A 22,450-nucleotide genomic window follows, 5' to 3' on the forward strand; every position below is an offset into this window, starting at 1 on the left:
TTCATGAATATTCTTATATTTACATACTCAACAAAAATAACAGAGAGATCCCTAAGCATTACACATTCAATGACAGTGGTCACAGCAGTGCACCAGAAACAGAGACACTGAAGAAGGTAAGCAAATTATATAAACTGCAATGAATGCTACGGTATGCTAAGTTCACTATGCTAAAGTGATAATAAGTTCAGGGAAGCTACCTCTTTTAGAAGTTCACAAAAAATTGTTTTTTGGAAAAAACAACAAAAAATCAATATTTAAGATCTAGAGAATGGGAAAAATAAAGCAGGTGTGGAAAAAGTGTTAAGAATAGGAATAAAGAACAAATGAAGCATATAAAGTATGTTTCCACATCATCAATAATATTAACAGTCACCAACAGAAAGATCACTGGAAAATGAAAGCAAGATTTTACACTTGAACCTAAGTATCACCAATCATGTTAAATTCAAATGAATTCTGAGATTGTCTAATAGATCATGACTGAACTATATGCAGCTCCGTGAAACACATCATACAGACAAATATACTAAAACTAAAAAAAAAAAAAAGATATGCCACATTAACAGTATTCAAAAGAAGGGAATGACTATATTAATTTCAGAGCAAAGAGTATTTCTAAGGACAAACATGATTATCTTAGGAAAGGTGTAAGAGTCAGTGAGACGGACACAACAATCTGAAACATTTATGATCCAAATAATACACTTTCAAAATCCATGGAGATAAACTGGTAGAAGTATATGGATAAACTGAAAAATTCACAAGTGGAGCAAAAGATTTGAACACGTAACTTAGAAAAACTGGCAAAACAACTAGGTAACTGGGGACCATAATTTAGTGGTAGAACACTTGCTTAACATGTAAAAACCCCTGGGTTCAATCTCTAGCACACACACAAACAAAACAAAATAAAAAATCAAACCCAAAAAATGAAACTCAACAAAACAAAACAAAACCACAACTGATAAAAATCAGCCAGGATAGGAAAGAATTGAACAACACAGGTGGCTAAATTACTGAAATTTATAGAATATTCCACCCCATATCTGTTATATAAATAGTCATTATTATCAAGAGCACTGAACATTTATTGATACAGATCAAACTGTGGGGTATGAAACAAGTTTCAAGTCATACTCTTACCACTCTAAAAATCCCTTCTAAAAATCCCCAACTATTAGAAACTAAACAACACACTTCTAAATAGTCCAAGAATCAAAGGAGGAGGGAAAAAAAGGCAATTAGAATGTATCTTGAACTGACTGGAAGAAAATAATGCATCAGAATTATAGAATGTTACTAGGATAAGACTTAGGGGAAATTTTTGTTTTGTTTTATTTTGCTTTTTGAGACAGGGTCTCATTAGATAGCTCAGGCTGGCATTGAACTCACTGTATAGATTAGGCTGTTCTCTAACTCATGACAATTCTTTTGTCTCATCCTCCTGAGTGCTGAAATCATAGGCATGTGCCACCAGGCCTAGCTCAGGAAAAATTTTAAAAACTGAATATATTAGACTTGAAGAAATGTCTCAAATCGATGGCCTTAGTTTCTGCCTTAAGAAGTTAAAGCAAATGCAACTAAATATCCTTTAAAAGAGGATAGAAAATAACAAAATCGTGAAGCAAAATTACTGAAATATGAAACAATAAAGAAAATCAGTAAGACTAAAATCTTGTTCTTTGAGACATCAGTAACAGATAATTCTTTAGCTGAGATCAGGAAGAAAAAGAGAACATATATACCAATATTAGGCATAAGGGCATAACTATAAATTTTTCAGATACTAAACGAACAAAAAAATAACAAATAATTTTATGCTTTTAAATATAAAAACACATAAAGTGAACAATTTATTTGAAAGACCCAAACTACCAAAATTTGCTCAGGAAGAAAAAAACCCCAAATCCCTGTATGTATTAGACAAATAGACTTTATTTAAAAAATTCTCACAAGGAAAATTCCATGCCCTGAAAAACTCCTCAGTGAATTTTGCGGAACACTTAAGGAAGAATTAAAATCAACTTTATATTAATTTTTCTAGATGAGTAAAGAGGAAAAAATGCTTCCCAACTAACTCAGTGACACCAGCATTGCCCTTCTGACAAAAATTCAACAATGACATCAAAGGACAAGAAAATCTCTGACTAGGGAGGGGAAGGCCAGCATTTCCCAAGAATCCACCATGCTGGGACTGGGAGAAGCCACCATGAAATCAACGAGCCAGCCTTTCTTGTAAGCTGGGTAAATTGTGCAGGTTCCAGGGAGAGAAAAGTCAGACAGTGCTTCCCATGAGCCTATGGACACTAATTTGTGCCCCTTCTCTCTTGCCCCTCCTTGTAAGCAACCTACTGGTTCAGATCACAGGCTGAGTTGATAGAAACTAAGGTACATAAAGCAACTAAATGCTTGTGTTGTTTGGTTGATTTTGCAGACTTGGGGCTGGCGGTCTGAGCATCTCTTGGGAGGATGATAGTATATGGGGATTTCCTTCTATCTTGTCTTTGAAGTTCAATATTGTTTTCACTGTTTTGCTTTGTTCTACTTAATTGTTTTGCTTTATTTGATAGTGTTTTAATGATTTTATTCTGTTTTGTTTTTGGTTTGATTTTGCTATACCAGATGGAATGGACAACTACTGTGAAGATAACAAGATACACTATTGTAGCTATCATTTTCCTAGTATTGTACTTTGAAGTTCTGTACCAATTTTGCTACGCTGTTTGTTCTGTTTTCTTAGATTTTATTATCTTTAAAATATTTAAAAAATCTTTGACTAAAGTTACTTGCCAACATGCAAGAATTCTACACAAATTCAATTCTAAATGTAGAGACAATAATAGACCATGACCATATATAGTTTCTTCCAGGAATGCAGAATTTATTCAAAAGTCCAAAAATCAATAAATATAATTCATCTTATTAATAATCTTACAAAGAAAAAAAAAGGGTCATCATAGTTGATGCAGACAAAATCTTATGAAGTTCAGTGTACACTACTTGCAAATGACTCTCAGCAAATGAGGAGCACCCTTTGACATGTCTGAAGTTTCTACCACGAACAGTAAAACAATAATGAAAGAGTGAATGCTTAATCCCTATCATAAATGTAGAAAAATCTGATGAAATCTATAATAACTTACTAGAACTAAAAAAAAAAAAAAAAAAAAGTTTAGCAAGGTTACAGGATACAAGATCAATATAACTGGAAAACTCTATTACTATCAAATTATTTAAAAGTGAACCTGAAAATAAGATGTAAAAACCTATACACTGAAAGATGAAACACTGCTAGGATAAACCGAAAAAAGTCCTAACTAAATGGAGAAATACAGAATATACTGACTTTCTTCAAATTCATCTTTAAATTTAATTCCAATTAGGCTGGGGATTTAGCTCAGTGGCATAAGTGCCTGCCTGGCAAGTGCGAGGTCATAAGTTTGATCCCCCGTACCACAAAAAAAAAAAAAAAAAAAAAAAAAAAAATTCCAATCAAAACCACACAAGGCCTTTCTAAAATTAATTAATTATTGATAGTGCCTTAGTTACTTTTTATTCATCGCTGAGACAAAATACCTGATGCACCAAGTTGGGAAAGGAAAGATTTATTTCTTACAGTTTTTGGGGGTTTCAGTCCATACTCAGTTGGCTCCAAGACAGGCTGGCATGGCAGGGCCACAGTCATGGCGGCTGCAAATAGCAAGCCAGAACCAGCAAGAGAACGAGACACACCTTCTTCCTGCCATTAAATCACATCCTGGCTTCACCTCTAGGCCAGTGTAGCACTCACACCCCCAATACAAGTGCTAGACAATGAACCAGTCACAAATGCACAATGCAAATGCATGAGGTCTGGGGCCACCAACATAAACCATGACAGATAGAAATTGACAAGCTGAGTCTCAAATTTATAAAGCTATACCAAGAATTCAGAAAGCCAAAACATAGAAAAAGGAGTTCAGAGTTGAAGAGTAAGTACTATTTAAGTTTGAGACTCACTATAAAAGTATACTAATTAAAAAATAGTGTTAATATTGAAATACAATAGGTTAGAAACACAATCATGTGAACAACTGATATCTGACCAATGCTTATAGGCAAAGCAATGGAGAAAGAATTTTTCTTTTAAGCAACGATAAAACAATTGAGTATCCACATGCCCAACAGGTGAAGGAAGATTGGAAGGAAGAGGAGGAGGAGAAGATAGAAAGAGGAGAAGAAAAGAGGAGGGAAAAAGGGGAGGACAAGGAGAAAGATGAGAAGGAAGAGGACAAAAAGGAAGAAGAGAATGAAAAGGAAGAGGAGGGGGAACTGAGACCTAGTGTACATATAATAAAAAAATTCACTCAAAATGCATCATAGGCCTAAATCTCAAATCTAAAATTATAAAACTTCTAGTATAAAACAGAAAATTTTGTTACTTAGGACCAGGAAAATTTTTTTCAATAGGATAGTTAAAACATAACACATAGAGGCTGGGGATTTAGCTCAGCGGCATAAGCAGCTGCCTTGCAAACAGGCGGTCGTGATTTCGATCCATGGTACTGATAAAAATGAAAAAAGACAAAAAAAAAACACATAAAAGAAAAACATGATAAACTGAGTATCTCAAAATAGAAACTTCTGTTTCTAAAAAAGATACTGCTAACAGAATAAAAATATGAGTCACAGTCTAAAAATATTTACAAAGCATGTAACTGATCAGAACTTGTATCCAGAATATGCAAAGACCTCTAAAAATTCAACAATGAGAAAACAAATACCTATTTAAAAAATGGACGAAGCAAGTACTTTGTGTAAAGTTATATAATATCATTAGTTTTTAGGAAAATAAAAATCAGAATGGCCAAAATTAGAGTAACCAACATATTAAGTATTAGGGAGAACTGAAATTTTCATATACTACTGACAAGGATGTGAAATGTTACAATCTTTTAGGAAAGCAGCTTCACATTTTCTTTAAAAATTAAACATATACCTATCATATGATCATCAAGTTTATTCGTGGAGATTTACCCAAGAGAAAAGAAGTATACATCCACACAGTGCACTTGTGCACAGTAGTTGATAGTAGCATTGTATAAAGTAGAAAAACAAAACCAAAAACACTGAAACCTAGAAAAATTTAAGTGTTTATTAAGTGATGGGACAAGCAATTGTGTCCAGACAATGGAAAGATACTTGCTACAATGTGAGAGCATCTCAAAATAATTATGCTGAATGATATTGGCCAGATCTATCCCCCCTCCCAAAAAGATGTTGTTCATTGAATGGGAGTTGTGTAAAGGTTAAAACTCTCACAGGGGAATAACACAACTTTTGATTTGTGTTTGTGGATTCTTGCCTCTGAAGATAGGCAAGACTGTAGACTGAATGACGAGATCCCTCAGAGAATTCATTATTTGGAATGCTGTAATATGAAATTATTAGAATATTCTATGACCTACTTATCAATACATAATGTCTTATACTATCTATGCCTAGTACCTGTGTATAAATTTTGTGGTTGACTGACAATTTTAGAAGCTTGTGCTATTATTATATGCCACATATATTTTATAAAAGTACTTAGGGGGCAACATCGATAGCATTATGTCCTTATGAAAAAAATTTAGAGTATATCAGGAAGAAAATAACTATTTTAACTCTGTAAACAAAATATACATTTGTTGAATGTCTATCATATGCCACTGCAGGCTCAGACAGTAAACTCTCTACTGAGGTCTACAGACATCATTTAATGAATCACACGTATAAGTATGAATCTGACTTTGTGACAAAGTGCTACAAAGAAGGGACACCTGGAATATTACAGAGATTCATAAAGAAATGTGACCAACTCAGGAAGGTCCAGGAGGCTTCATGAAGAAAAAGGCAGTTAAACTAAGAAACACAGGATGTGCAGGTAAGTACTAGCTAAAAGATGAGGGGAAGAAGAGGGAAGAAAAATGGTGATTCCAAGAGAGTAAAAACGTGTGTAAAAACAGTTTTGATTATTTAACTACAGCATGCTGGAAAAATATCTTAAATATTATTTATAACAATTCTATTTAACTAAACTGGGTAATTAACCAAGTCCCTTTTAAAATACCATGATTATTCTACAGTGCTGTAATATTTTCTTGGACTTCATGTTAGAAGTGTATACTTGTACTTTGGCAGATACTGTTTTGCCTTAATCTGTCTTTTGACGTTCTTTTTTGTACATTGTCTCAGCTCTTTTATTCCTTTGAATCTGACAAAAAGGTTAAACTACACGATTGTGCTGTTATGTTTAGATTCCGGTGAATTTCAGGATTGAAGAATTTTTGACTGGCCAATTTCAACCTCATGTCTGGATTCCATGTATTGTATCTCTGGAAAATCCAGCCATTTTCCCAGTCTTGCTAATTGGAAAAACTGAGTAGCAGATAAAAAAAAAAAACATGGCTCAAAAATCTAAAACATGGTCTTTTCCTTCAAGGAAATTAAAATCGCAGGAGAAAACAATTGATGTAAATGGATAATTATTTTAATTGTAGAATAAAGAGAAATGTACAATTCAGAAAACAGTGGTAACGAAAAGTGGATGTATGGGGAAATTCCCCCAGAGACAGTATTTGTTCTAGGTATACAACAATTTGTAGCACAGGAAGAGAGCTTCCCTGAATTTCAGGCAAAGAAAGTAGTGTGAGCAAATCCAAAAACAAAACAAAACAGCACCTCTCCCCACCAAAAAAATCAAAGAACAGTTAAATAGGCCTAAGATTTAAGCCTCGGGGCTGAGAAAAATGAAGATAATATTAACAGCAATCAGAGAATTTGAGAACATTCACTGAGAAGATTTCCGTTAAGCATGCAAAATGCACTTAAAGAGAAGCTAATAATTCAGACAGGTGGAGGCAGTGGAGGAATAAGAAATCAGCTCGAAGTCTGTTTAATAGCACTCTAAAATGTATTCACATTTTCATTTATTTCCTTCTGTTCATAAAATACAACTCCTGATCTTTTACTAAGAAAATGCAATACCTCTTTTATTATGGCAAACTGAATTGTTTTGGCAGGTTTTAAACATATAGGATATAGGATAAGACTTAGAAATTATACGAAAAATTCAATTAAGATAAAAATCTGGGACTTTGACTAAAAACTCAATAGTAGTATCCAAGTACAGTAATCTATAATCTTGTCCAAATTTAATTATATATATTATATACGAGAAAAGAGAGAAAACCAGTCCTATATTCTTAGTTTTTATACACTTCTAAATGAATAGCTTTGTTGTGATCAAAGATGCACATTTCTTTATTACTACAGCATGACATCAAAACACAAACCAACTGTATTTATTTGGTGCCAAACAAACAATGATCTGCTCTAAAACCAGACACAAACCTAGTGATGGTAACTCACTAAGCAGCAGGTTTATCTGAACAGGGCTGATTATACATAATCATGCTATTGCACTTGCTGGATTATTTAGATAACTTTGGTCATAGAAGATTTTTAGAAATTTTCTTACTTTAGAATCCCAACTCCATGTAATATATGACTGCTTTTCTAAGAACTACACAAATTCTGCTGGAATTATCTGATTTACTGCCTTAATTCCCCTTTTCACTAGGCTTGTGAATTTGCTGCCTGCCAGTAGGTATCAACATCAGATGAAACTTGCTAACAACTTAAGTGCATTTTAGGTTGGAAAAAACAGCCCTCCTCTAGCCACATAATAAGTGGTAACAGGCCTTTAAGTTTAAGTCAGTGATGGCTCTTAACAGTGCATACAACAAACTTTCTGAACTACAGGTTCCTTGATTTCCTTGCAAAAATCTATATATATTTTTACTAAAAGTATTACAGTAACCATAATGGGCAAGAGCTTACTATGCTGAGTAAACTTTTCAACAAAATATTTACTCAGAATATGTGATTGCTAGCTATATAAAATGGTGAGCAGAACCAGACAAAGGTCTGTGGTTTCATGGGAAAGCCAGACCTTACACAAAGCTGAGCACAAATAATTGTAAAATGGCAAATGGACATATATAATAAGGAAGAGAATTATTATAATAATGGATCAGGAAGGTATTTTTGAGGTTATTATTCAACTCAAAGACAGTAAAAAAAGTTTTAAAGGCAATGGAAAGGGCAGATGAGGTAATCTGATGGAAAAAAGGGTAGTAACTCAGTATGATAAAATACCATAAGCCTTACCAAAGCACTACTTTTCAAACACACGTTACATCTACATGGACTCCCGATAATAACACAATCCAAAAGTGCCTACACTGATGTTATCATTAACCATATTCATTTGGTGGTATTTCTCATTATCAAATTTGATACAGATAGCACTTTGAGATATTTAGAGAAGTTAACATTGGTTTCATGAACTCGTAAGATACTAACTAAACATTAGTTTCTGTAGTTACAAACTATCCATAACAAAGTTGCCATCAAATCTATTATTTCTTTTGAAGATCTTTCCTTTTCTGCCCCCAATGTTTAAATCTAGAGAATGTGGTAGTAAGTAACTCATCTTCTTAGTGGTATCATGAATCATAAAGGCAGGTGTTGTGGTAGTGGAGGGAATGAGGACCAGAGAATTGCAACACCAGGTAACCTCCAAGTCTGTCAGTCTCAAGCTGGGTGACTTTCTCAAAGGAACTGTACCTTCCCACGTCCCAAGTTTCTTGTCTTAAGTTCGGGCTTGTGCAAAGTCTCAATGTGATATTGTGTTTAAAAAATATTTAAATCATAGATCAATAAGTTATAAATGCCAGGCACTACAAGAGTAATAATAATTTCCACATCTGATATTAAAAATTCAGTATTTTGCTGAGCTTTAAGATTTAATTATGTGATTTTTGTTTTATAGCTTTCAGTGTTAACACTTTTAACTTACACAAAAATATACTTTACGTGAAATAAAATTTAACTGACATTTAAAAATCATTGTTAAATACCACTTATAGACAAAAAGACTCTAACTTATGCTTTATTAGTAGCTGTATATGTACTGCATCCGGTACTCGCACAACTTCTATGTAACTGTGTCAGTGAAAATACTGGTTCTTTGAAAGACAGTAAAATTACAGATAAAATGTTCAGTAATTGTGTCCTCCTGAACTACAGACTTGCTACTGAGCTTCAGTGTGCAATCTTCAATTAGGTTTTCACTAATTGGTTCATACTAATTAAATGTTCAAAAAAGCACGTCGGTGGGTAATAAAGAAATACGCTCTTTTCAGTGCACCTAAGTGGAACTAACTCGAAATAGTTTGCATAGGCAGGGAAAATCAAAGAATCATTTATACTACACATCTAGAAGGAAAAGTTACATTACTTTGAAACCCAAATTAAAACTGAAATGATATGTAGCACATGAATAAAATACAATATTAATGACTTTAGAGCAATGGATAATTGTTGATGTTATTGTTGGTAATGGTTTGATTATGGACTCTAAAACCCAATTTAAATGAAGATGACTTAAGACAACTGCTACTTAATCCTCAAATGCTGCCAGATTCTCCTGTGGAAACCATGGTTATTTATTCCTGGAATTCCAATTCACAATGGTTCTCAAGTCTGGAGAATGTGACATGGTTGCTCCCACTACTTTACATAGCTCTTATATTCCTCAAGTATTTTATTCTAGATACTTTAAAATATTTACAAAAGAAATTTTTTGCTTAGTTTCAACAAATTAGAAAAGCAGCAATCCTAGCATCGGTTCCTGTTGGCAAAATAATCAAAATCCTGGGTTAAAAACAAACAGGCAAACTAAAACCCCTTCAGCACTTCTTCCTCAATAGAACACTCTATTTACCTCCAAATTACTCCTCTAATTTTAAACAACTTGTCCAGTTAATTTCCTGTGTGTGATCACTGACTATAAGTGAGGTTCATTTTCTTATCTGCATCATGCAGGTAATTAAAGGAAATTGAAAGTGGGTAGTGAAGCTTTTATGCAACTGGGATTGAAGCTGAATGGAGGGCAGGGAGGTCAGCGGAGTCCATTATATTTTTATGTGAGAGGCTGGTTTGTCTGCTCTGCTCTTGTTTATTTAGTAAAGGCTGGACTGACTACTAACTGCAAATCTGTCTCTCTGGTTTGTCCAGCTGTCCTTGAATAAAGACATCTTTCTCTGAAAATGCTAAATGACAGTGATTGACAACCTATGATGAACTGAGCTTGTAACCCGCTGCTACTGTTTTTAGATTACAAAAGAAAAAAACAGAATAAAGAAACATCCTTTATAATCACATCAAATAGTTCCTGCTGTTCACTCAATACTTTTCATTTTATTTCCCTTTTCATTAAAAACTGCAGTCTGTTCTACAAATGTCATAAACTCTGCTACTCCATATAAAGTAGAAAAAAATGATACGTGCTACCCCATTTTGCTTCTGTGTTTACATAGATTTTTAGTTTTTGAGATATACATTCCTATACAAATAGTTTATTTGCATAATGTCACATGAATTACTTGCTTGTCCTAAACATGGCAAGTCTGTACTACTGAGTTAGGTCTTAGAGTGTTTAGCTGGCACTTTGGTTTAGTTAGGGCTCAAGGAGGTTTATTTGATATGCAAGTCCTACTGGGGTTTGTGGATCTTAAATACAGTGACTGAAAAGTTTGATAAAATTAGAAACTAACAAACCTGAGACTTTTACTTTACTGAAAATTTTACGAACAAATCAACACTGTTTGTTTGTTTACACACATAGGAACATATACTGTACCTCCCAGGTGTAGAAATTGTTAAGAGCCTGCTTTACCCAAGCAATTACAAGAAAGACAGGAAAGATATAACGAGAGCGGGTTCAGGTTTGGTCTCGTGTAAATATTATGTAACAGTAAACTAGTACTTTTATGTCACTGTACACATCACTGCCCGTGTTGAACTCACTTAACAGCAGATGAGAGGGCACTTGTGCAGCGGTGATGGCAGCCTGAGCAGAATGAGAGACGAAGAAGCTTTATGTTATAACTTAATCTCTGTCATGGGAAAAGTAAAACTTATAAAGTTAATGAGTTCTAGACTTTAAGTAGCACTTGATTAATTTGTAACATTTTGAGGTGTTAAAACAAACCAAAATTAGTTTCTGACATTCCAATGCTGTCTTTTGGCCACTGAAGCTTTAGAAAAGCATTTCAGTAAATTTCCCTTGTAGGAACCCCATTCAGTTTCTGTGCTTTCTGCAGTGTTAAATTAATTATTACATATCTTGAAATAACATTTGAAAAATCTGACATTTACCAAGCCAGGTTTAGGTATATCAGAGCATAAGAAAATATGCCTCATATATTCTTTGCTTATTGAATGAGCTTGCATTTCATTCAACTGTTAATCTCTCTAACTTTTCATGTACATTATCAAACATGTAGACATCAGAATTGCTTGAAAACTTAGTTTCTACTTTTAATGGAATGATATATTCAAACTGAATAAATCATACACCTCATTCCAAATAAAATGAATTTTTAAAATACAAGATTTATAAATTTGACTTACATGGTATTTGGACTAATTACAAAATTAGTAAGGTATGTTAGGAATGACCTTCATAGTCTAGTTTGAAGAAAAAAGTAGAAGAGTTCTACTAGGAACAATTTTTTACAAAATGATAAAACTAAAATTTAATTAAGCAACAATAAATTAGCTTTTCAATGTGAATACAATTCATTTCATTACAGTAAAGTATTTATTTGCAGATGGTCAAAATATAAATATTGATGGTATAATTAGTTTCTCATGATATCTATGTGTGTTCCTCTCAGGCTATTGAGTATATGTGTCTGATCTGTCAATATCTTAAATTTATACAATTACTATATATTGCTGTCAATGTTAGTACCTCCCTTTAGGATCCAAACTTGATAGCCTCAACATCTGTATTTCTTAAAAGGAAAATATGTAAATATGGACACTGTATTTAACCAATTGAGGGCAGGTACATAATCATTTGTTAAAAATAAATATGAGCAAAAAGTATCTATTCTTTTCATTTTAAGAAGGACCACGTGGTTGATGGCTGAATTTTAAGAGATCTTGAAATAATGGATACCTGCAGATATGTAGTACTTAAAATAATTTCAGTGGTAAAAATTCCATCAGAAATTTCTATTTCCCAGGATTTATAGCTAAGCCCTTAAAAAATTGCTCTTTGATGAAACTTAAAAAAATTTCTCAGTTTTCAAAGATGTAACAAAACTGCCTTATAGCTTAACAATGTTTAGATATTTTTCTTTTAAGAAATACAAATTTTGAGGCTACGTTTTGAATACTAAAGGAGATACTGAGATTAACAACAATATAAAATTAACTGTTAAGTCTAAAAATCATACTCTACAATCACTTTAATTTTGTCTTTTTGAGACAGAGTCTCACTATGCAGTAGTTCAGGCTGGCCTTGGGCTTACTTTATGGCCCAGACTGGTCTCCAACTTGCTATGATCCTTCTGCCTCAGTCTCCCATGTACTGGGATTACAGGCATGCACCACCAGGCCTGGCTCTCTATAATCATTCTTAAAAATGAAATAAACTTTTTTCTTGTTATTTTGTTGCTACAGTTAAAACTTCACACATTTATTAGAGCTAGTTTTCTTTATAATTGGCATTTCCATAGGTTATGAGATTATATCAAACATAAAACAAGCAAATGAAAAGCCAAAATAAAAATTAAATCCAAAGAGGGAAGGATTAATGCATACCAGTAAAATACTTCTAATCTCTCAAATATTTACTGGATATTTTTGTTCTGGAAGTTAAGAAATACATGTACAAAGAGATAAATGTGAAAGTGAAATATCACATACGTCAACATACAAAAAGTATCACAATATAATATAGTAGCAATTACAAGTAAACAAAATAAACTATAATGTAATTTAGAAAATAATCATTGAGTCTCAGCTAAGGAATATTTGAAGAGGGAGCTCAGTCAAGATGGATGGATAAATATGAGACATTTTTCAGTTAGCATCCATAAGTGAATGTAGAAGTTGAGTATCTATGCTGAGTATTTAAAGGAGACAGTGAGAAGGTTAATCAAAACAAGGGACAAAGTAATTTGTAAGAGTCTAATGAATGGTGTGGATAAGTCTGCAGAATGTCTTGATAGCCAGGTAAGCAAATAGTGCTTTATTAATGTATATAATCTTCAATTATGGTGGAGAAAAGATATTTTAAAACAGACTGATTAGGAGGCAGATTAAAGAGGAAGGAGAAATTAAGGTTTGAAGGCTTTTTAAGAGACTGCTTGGGACAGTTATTGGGAAAAGTGTAAAGAGAATAAATAAACTTTAAGGGGGAAATTTGGGAAAAATTTATAAAGTAAGGACAGAATGAACTTGGTTACAAGTTAAATATGTGAAATTGGGTAGGAAAGATGATATAATAAATTACTTCAAGGCTTTCATTCTGGACATGGGAAACATGTATATACAACTGACAAAACAATGACAAAAATGAACCTTCTGGGCAGGATGAACAAGGTTTCAGACAATAGGTAATGGGTGGATGAAGTGAGAATGTCTACTGAGTAAGGGGAAGCATAAACTATAGTTGACAAAGAGATCAAGACTTATTGACTGTGTTGCATGATTCATCTATTGAAAGGCATACATAAAGCTATAATAACTGTGTGCCACCTGAGAAAATTACTACCTACTTTGCAAAGTACATGACAAGAAAGAGGGTTTAAAGAACATTAGAGGAAGGCACAGGAAACGAGCTAATAACAAGGCTTCAGAAAAATAACTGAGTAAGATATGAGAGCATTTTTTAAAAGGGTAAAAACAGTATCAAGAAGAAATAAGATTGTTAAATACAAAAAATATCAGAGTGAATGTAAATGGTGTAGGAAGGCACTATATATCTCTAAATATTTTGGACAATGGTAATTCATAAGACAGACAGAAAAATGGATGGAAAAGAAATGGAAGCAACAAGTTGAGGTTGCATTTAAAAAAAATGACACTGGATGGAAGACAGAAAACACCAGTAATTTGTGAAGGGTCAAGTGTGTCTTCTTATTCATAGAATAAATGTTATCTGCTTATGTTTGAGAAAACTTTTTAAAACAAAATCATTTTTAAGTTTGTAAGAAAAACTGTCATGAAAGCTACTGAAAAAATTTCTACCACAAATGAATTCAGAGAAAATTAAGAGTTATAAAGCCAGTCTGTGAGTTTCAAGATAGATTTATCATCTTATGGATACATATATTTTATTTATTTCTTCTTCAGTTGCTGGATAGTTGGTTTATTTCCACTTTGAGGCTACAAAGAATAAATCTGCTATGACCATTTGTGTAGAAGTTTCTGTTTGAACACATATTTCAATTCCTAGGAGTGAAAGTAGTGTCATATAAAACCCTGTTTAACATTTTAAGAAAGTGATCAACTATTCCAAAATCGCTACACCATTTACATTCCCACTAGAAATTTATGAGTGTTCTAATTTTTCCAATATTCTGGCCAATACCTGTTATTGTCTTTTCTTTATTATAACCATTTTAATTGATGTGATGTGCCATCTTACTGTAGTTTTTTTCTCTTACTGTAGTCTTGATTTGCATTTTCCCCAATGATTAATTTTGTTGATATATTTTAAAATATCTACTGGCATCTGTTTTTGGAGAAAAATGTATCACATCACTATTCCTAGCTAGCATTAGTTTTTATAAATGGCTGATTCTCTGAAAGTGATACTATCCATAAATTCAGACACAGAAAATCTAGTGTGGGAACCAGTGCCATGCGCTGATGCCCTCCAAATGGAAGCAGCCAGACCCCAGCCTCTCCTGTGAGTCACTGCCAGTCACGGATGGGGGGTGCAAAGGGAACAAAGCACACATCAGCAAGCAAACCCAGTCTGGAAACCAGTGACAACACCCACCGCCCACCAAACTGGAACAGCCAGACCTCAGCCCTCTCCAGCTCACAAGCTGGCAAACAAGAAGTACCAGCTCACACCCCTTCCCACTTCCCGCCCTGTAAGAGGCTGGCTTATCAGAAGAAACACATGCTGTGATGATAGCTATGGAGGTGAAATGCAGTTGGATGCCCTGGTGCTTTGGTGTTTCATTAACATCACAGGTCTATGTCCAGTGGTCTGACCATAGGCTCAGAGGATAGCCACAGACAGTGTGACATCTAGGGGGATCTCCTTCTGAGGGTTGCAGTCATTGTTGATTCCCTATGGTCTTGTTTTCCAAGTCCTCTATTGTTCCCACTGTTTTGGTGAGTTGGGTTTTATTCTCTTTTCTTTCGTTTGACTATGTCAAATCTGATGGCAGGAACAGCTATTTCAAAGACAGCAAGATATATTATGGTAGCAATTTTGGATTTCCTATTGGCTTGTTTTAAGTCCTTTATTGCATTCACTGTGCTTTTATTCTTTCTATTCTGTTCAGTTCTGTTTTATTTTTACTATGTCTGAAGTTATCTGCAGCTATTTTGAAGACATCAAAAGGCATTATGGTAACCATTGTTGATTTTGTTTGTAATGTTTTGAGGCCTATATCTCTTATGCTGGTTTGTTTCGTTTAGCTTTATTCTGTTTTATCCTGTTTAAAATAAAAAAAATAAATTCAGAAACATAAGAAAGCATGTTAACGGCAAGTAAAACTGGTGAAAAAGCTCTTTAAACTTCACAATTTCTCTTCATAGATATTTAAGCAGCAACTACAATCAAGTCTCGAGTGCAGAAAATGAAAGACTTGTGCTATCAAAGTCAGCCATATAAACTGGCTGGTTCCTGCTGACACTGGAAAAACAGCAGAGTACTTTCTTGTGTGTTCCCTGACCTAGAATAAATTATTTCTGCAATATATTAAATTTTAATGCTACTTATTCAATGACAGAAGGTTTTTTTTTTTTCCTAAAATCTATTTTTAAAAATCTAAATTTATTCTTAAAAAAACCTTTTGGTATATTTGAAATGGAAAAAAAATCTAAGTTCTCAAAAGAAACTAACAAAAATTGTAGCTTGCACATTGAGTGTATACAGATGAAGAAGCAAAGTCCGAGCTGGGTATAATGGTTTGTAAGTCCAGCTATACTCGAGGGGAAGGCAGGAATATCTTGAATTCAAGGCCAGTCTCAGCAACTTTGGAAGACCTTGGTGCTGGGAAGTAGTTCAGAGGTTGGTTCCTGAGGTCAGTCCCAGTACACAGACACACAGACACATACACAAACACAGAAGAAAAACGTAGCTATCCCTAGTTTTCTGGAATATTCTGATACTCTATTTTGCCTTGGAAATTAGGATTCCATGTTTAAAATTAATGAATAAAGTCAAGGATTTATTCAATAAATGATTTTTTTCTTGAACCAGTACTCCTTATGAAGACAAAAAGTCAAATGTTGGTATAGTAGTAATCACGTAATTTTTAGCCACATCTAAAAAAGACAACTTTGAAGATATTATGGTAGATGTATGAAATGAAGAAACTGCATTTATAGGACTTTTGTTCCTTATTTAGTACTGATATGTTACTTAAAATACAGTTTTTGGAGGGGTTCAAATGCTGACAAGTGTTGGCTTATTTTATTGAATAAAGATGGAGAAAATGATTACTAAAATTTATGAGGATTCATTAACTCAAAATGGTATAATACACTGCTCTAAGTGTCCTCTTAACTCTTCAACTATTTCTGTAGTCCCTATAAGATGTGCACATTCATCCTGTATTATACCCTTTGGCTAGCTGCTTTGGACTGGATACTCACAAATGTCTCATTTCTATAGAAGCCTCTTCTATGAACTGCTGATCTTCAAATTCTACTCATTGCCTTAAAAATGCATAGATCATCTTGAACTACACAACACAACCAGATATGGTAAAACAAAATCTGGACTTATAATTAAGAAAAATCCAAAGCTTAATTGAAATAAACATTTACAAGCGCCTGCATTGTAAGCAGGCAGTTGTGAGTTCGATCCCTGGTACCGATAAAAACAAAAACAAAAAAGACAAAAAAAAAAAAAAAAAAAAGAAATAAACATTTACTTCATTATGTGGCATGAATAGAGTGATGGGAGAGACTGATTTAAAAAAAATCTAGAGCAAACATGTATCGTATTATTCAAGACAGACACCCTGGAACACTATATAAATACATTTTAGTAGGGTTTTGTTGCTCAAACAGTGTGAAACACCTCTCAACATCGTGGTTACAATGACTGGAAACTACACTACCTGGTAATGTGGTCATAACCAATTCCATAACCAAAAATTACATAATCCAACTTAACCACAACCTTACTCTTTGAAGTGGCTTCAAATAACTTTCTTTTTCTCTAAACAAAAGCAGAAGTTCAAAAATCAAAATAAAGCAACCAAAAATGTTACCTTTAGTGGGTAACACTTTATTCCTAAAATATTCAAAAGAACATCCCATAAAACCTGGAATAAGTTAATAGATTTTGTAATGGAAGAATTGAACAAAAACTATTTTTCAAGATAGATAATCTTGAGTCATCGGGTATATTAATTCTATGTTTGTTTAAAAAGTCACCTAAATTTATCTTTACACAAACATGCACTGATCAAAAAGGTAATCATACTGATAGATCATGTAAGTACATAAACAGTTGTTATATGGAAATCCTGAAACTGGGAGAACAAAAATAAAACACTGAAAAGGAGATTGGATATACATTTAAAAACCAGACAAAAGCAAAAACAAACAAAAACCAACTGCCAAACAGATAGCTAAGGTTTGTCTTTCTGGCAATATACCCAATGTGTAATCGGTACTTAGGGCATCCAATTCAGAATTTATTTAAGCAAAACGTTTTAGCTTTAGATCATGTTTATAAAAATTATTATTAACTCAAAATCAATTACTTACAAATATTTGTATTTATCAATATTCTGAACACAGAGCAAACTTTTAATAAGTTTTATTTAAAAATAACAAAGAAAAATAGAGATTTTAAATGCCAGATGTCTAGGAAGATCCCATTTGGATTTCAGCTACTTAAATTTGCAAGCATGTATTTATACATCTAACAGAGCTTCTGTTTCCTCCAGAATCAGAAAATTAACTAGCTTTGTAGCATCTTCCTTGATCTGCCACCCGTGCCCTGAGGATTAGAGATTCCACCTGAGCTTGTTTTACAAGCATAACAGAAAAAATTAATCTCTGCTGGCAGCGCTCCCACTGGGATACTGATGAATAATGATATCCCTCTTTTGCTGCCCTCTCAGTCCACTAGAAAAGCCACTCTAACCCGGCAACGTAGAAATTGCTGAAACCATTCCAGCTGTGGATTAGCAGGCAGTCAAGCATCCATCTGCTCTGTGTGAATCAACAGAGAGCAAACATTCATTCTTATGGGTAAAGTCATATTCAAGCCCCAAATTTTATAAATATAAATGTAAATATATATGAAATAAACAAGTAAATACTGTAAGCTTATTTAATTCCACAAGTTAGTTTGTCTTTTTTTGATGCTTTAAATACTGAAACACAAAGTATATTTTTTAGGAATTATAAAATATAGCTCTTAAAATTGTTATTCATCTGGGAGAGATTTACTATAAAACTTCTAGAGTGCATATGAGAATATGTCTGGCATATACATTTTCAGATTTGCAAATGTAGCAACTAACTGGTTGTTTTGTACAGTAGGGCTGCTTAATGAATAGTTTTACTTTATTGCTGTATTAATATAATGAATGTCCATGGATTCTGCCTTCTTCAAAAAGGAGAGAATCGTTACTTTTGGTACAGAAACAGCAAAATTGCAGGCTTTATGACTGGCAACTATTCACTTATTTTGGCACTGGGGATAGAATCCAGGGCCTCATAAACCCTACTACCAAGCTATAATCCAGCCCTATAGGCTCTTTAATAATGAGCTTCCTAGTTCTTTAATAATCCATAATATAATAATGACTGAAGCTTATCAAATCCAATTCATTTTGGTGTTGGTTTCCAATAATAATTTTTGTTTTTCTCTGATTTTAGCTGCATTTCTGGTTAGTATGTCATGCTGACTTTTCCTGCATCTTCTTTACTGTTTAAAAAAAGGTCATAACCTCTTCTATGATTTCATTCCAGCACAGCAATACAGTCAGCTCAGTCACTGATCTGCAAGTCATTTTATTTGTTCACCTGTGAGAAGATGATGACACCTGTTTGGCATTTGTCTTACACACTGCTGACACCATTTTTAAATAGCAGAAAATAACTACAATTTGTGATATGTTTCATACCATAAGATGATACAGAGGACCTAAACCTAGCAAGCTGAAGCATGAATGCATAGATGAATGATTGTTATTAATGGAAAACTTTAAAAGTGAGATTACAAAAAATGGCACTGTTCTTCTGAGCTACATACAAAATAATGAATGCAGAAGAGAAAGTCTGAAATTTTATGTACATGACAAGAAGAACATTTGGAAATCCCTTACTCTCCACTTATTTTTTTAATTTAAGTGAGTTTTAATGTTCTATAATAATTAAATTTCTTCTGAGATACGCTTACATTCCTTTGGACTGTCAGCTAGTTATAAAATAAGTAGTTTTTTTTTTTTTTCAGGATAATGGGATATAAAAACTGACATAATTGGAACTACTGTAACTTTTTTAAAACTTTATTTTAAAGAGAAAAAAATAAAAATGATAGAGAATTTCAAAAACAAGATAACAGGAGATTAACAATGATTAATATATTGGGTTTTGTTATCTTCCAAGTAGCTGCTCAGATTATAAGATATGGGCATGAGAAAGTTGATCAAAGAATAGAAGCACAAACCGTTTTTCTCAGTGAACTAATAGAAATCAGTAGTATAATTAGCTTAGCTATCTGGTGTGTATATTTTTTCTTTTTCTTCTTTTCTTCTTTCCCCCATCCCTGCTGCTCTTTCCTTTTACGCAGTTTCTTTCCCTTTCACAATACGTTTTTACTACCGTAATAAAAAACTATATATGTGTGTTTTATTTGGTAGTAACAAAATATTTCAAAATATATCTATGAGAGTAGAATACTATTAATTTCTTAGGGCTTAAAATTAAAAAGAGAAGTTGGACATAGTGGTGCATGTCTGTAATCTTAGCACTCTGGAGGATGAGGCAGGATGAGCCTGAGTTTTAAGGACAGCCCAAATGAGACTGTGCCTTAAAAATAAACAACAAAAAACAAGAAACAAAGGACAATAACTTAGAGCGCATCAATAGAGAGGCAACTGCTTTAGGTTTCTGCCATATATCTAATTACTAAGCATGAAAATATTTATTTTAGTCCTTCTTATGGTAGGAAGACTACAGCTTGCACCCAAAATTCATGTATGGTAAACTTAGCCCCTAAATTCATATACTAATGATATCTGGAGGTGAAGTATTAGGGAAGTAGGTGAGGTCCTCTGAGGGGGACCCTATGATTTTGTAAGATAAAGAGAAACCTGAGCAAGTAGTCTTGCTCTGTCCCACCTTGTGATCCCCTGTGCTGGGTTACCACGCAGAAGGCGGCTCTCACCAGATGCCAAGTGGGTTCTGGTCCCACAGTCTTACACTTCTCAGGTTCCATGAAACAAATATATGATAATTCTAATTTTTAATAAATTACACAGTCTCCATTATTTTGTTATAACAGGAATTAGGCTAAGATATGTAGGGTTTTTATTTTTCTTTTTTGCAGGGGGAGGGTGAAAGTGCCAACTGTTCAGTAAATTAGGAACTGATCTGTTTTATAGACAAGGCAAATGTAAGTTAATGTTAGTCTGCATACAGAACTATATAAAAGAAATAACACTTTTGTCACTGATTCTCCTTCAAAAAACTTAAGTTTACATTTAACAGGTTAGAAATTATTTACAGATGTCCCCAAGTAACAAAAGTTTGACTAAAAAACATTCAACTTTGTGCATTTTATAGAAACTGTGCTTTGAATTTTGATCTTTTCTCAGCTAGTGATAAACAGTACGAATCTCGCTTGTGATGCTTGGCAGCTGCAACGAGTCAGCTAACAGCCACACAATCATGAGGGTGACCAATCAATACTTTGAAGTTTATTGTGTTGTTAAACTGTAATGCTTGGTAGGCTGTGTGTATTAATTGTATTTTCAACATAATATTTTCAAATCAGAAAGCATCTATAAGAACATAATCCCACTGAAATCAAGGAAAATCTGTAGTCTAAAAGAGAGGTACTTGTCTTTTGGAAACATTTTGTAGTTTTTATTTTTAACTAATGTTACAGTGAATATTTGTATACATGCATTTTGACAATACACTTGTTTCCTCAGTATTCTTAGAAATGAAATTACAGTACCACGGAACAGAAGTTTTCAAAACCTTTCGTAAATACTTTGATAGATGGAAAATTTCTTTCTCACACCAAGAATATATTTAAAAATACTTGCTTGTGAATATCCAATTCACAGTGCTCTCAGCATCAATCTGAATTTCTAGTGATTTAATAGGATAAAAAGAGCGAAAAGAAGAGTGTTATATTTTTTCTTTGTATTTGTTAAAAATAAATTTCTCATATAAATTATTATTTAATTCCCTCTTTTATTTTGCCACTGGAGTACCAATGGCTGGTTTTTAATATTATGATTTAAGAAAATAATTTTAATATATTATTCATCACAATTATGACACATATTAGTGGTTTAAAAATTATACATATATGTATATACTTTATATTTCTATGTAGGCAAATCAATCCATTTTCATTTATAATTCTTTAATTTTGTATGCTTTGTAATGTTAATGATTTTAATTTTTGTATTACTGTACATCTGAAATGCATAATAGCTACACTCATTTTAGGGAATTTCTACGTGGAAATAGCATAGATTGAAAATTTTCCATTCCTTCCTTTACTCACCGCCCCCACTTTTGACCTCCCCAACCTGATTCTTTTCCTAATCTCTGAAACATGTTTTTTTTATTTCCTATCATCTCTTTATTTACCGAGACACAGGTATGTGTGTGTTTATATATTATGTTTGTCATATAAGAGAAAACTATTTGATATTTATCTGTGTCCAACAATTTCACTTAAGTTTATGGCCTCAAATCCTATCAGTTTTCTTGCACATGAGATAACTGGATTTTCCTATATGGTCAAATGCTATTCTACTGTGTGGTATATCACATTTACTTTATACAGTTGATGCCTGTTGATGGGCATCTCAGTTGTTTCTAACACTTTATGTTAGGCTTTCCTTTAATAGGCTTTCCTTTAACTCAAATGGACTCGAGATCATTTTCACATAATACTATGAAATTAGAATCTAATTTGAATACTTTTATGAAAAGTTACACAATTCATTCAGCAATATTTGTTGAGCTAACTACTCCTTAATGAATGATTTGTGGTTTCTTTTATATGTGGTTAGTGTTTCAGGCAGAAGTGGGACAGGCCTTCACCAGTGTGTGAAAACTGATGTTGAGGTGGGAAAGGAGGCTCTTTGGCACAGATCAGCACAGG

General features: G+C 33.3%; 1 protein-coding gene across 6 annotated transcripts in view; it reads right to left on the bottom strand.

Moving 5' to 3' along the window:
• Window positions 1–22,450, bottom strand: part of Ascc3 (activating signal cointegrator 1 complex subunit 3) — a 315,181-nt gene that overhangs the window by 30,724 nt on the left and 262,007 nt on the right. The window lies entirely within an intron of this gene.

This window comes from Cavia porcellus, unplaced genomic scaffold (assembly GCF_034190915.1).
Source record: "Cavia porcellus strain 051 isolate PalLab524CR breed Dunkin Hartley unplaced genomic scaffold, mCavPor4.1 scaffold_7, whole genome shotgun sequence".
In the NCBI taxonomy this organism is placed as follows: domain Eukaryota; kingdom Metazoa; phylum Chordata; class Mammalia; order Rodentia; family Caviidae; genus Cavia; species Cavia porcellus.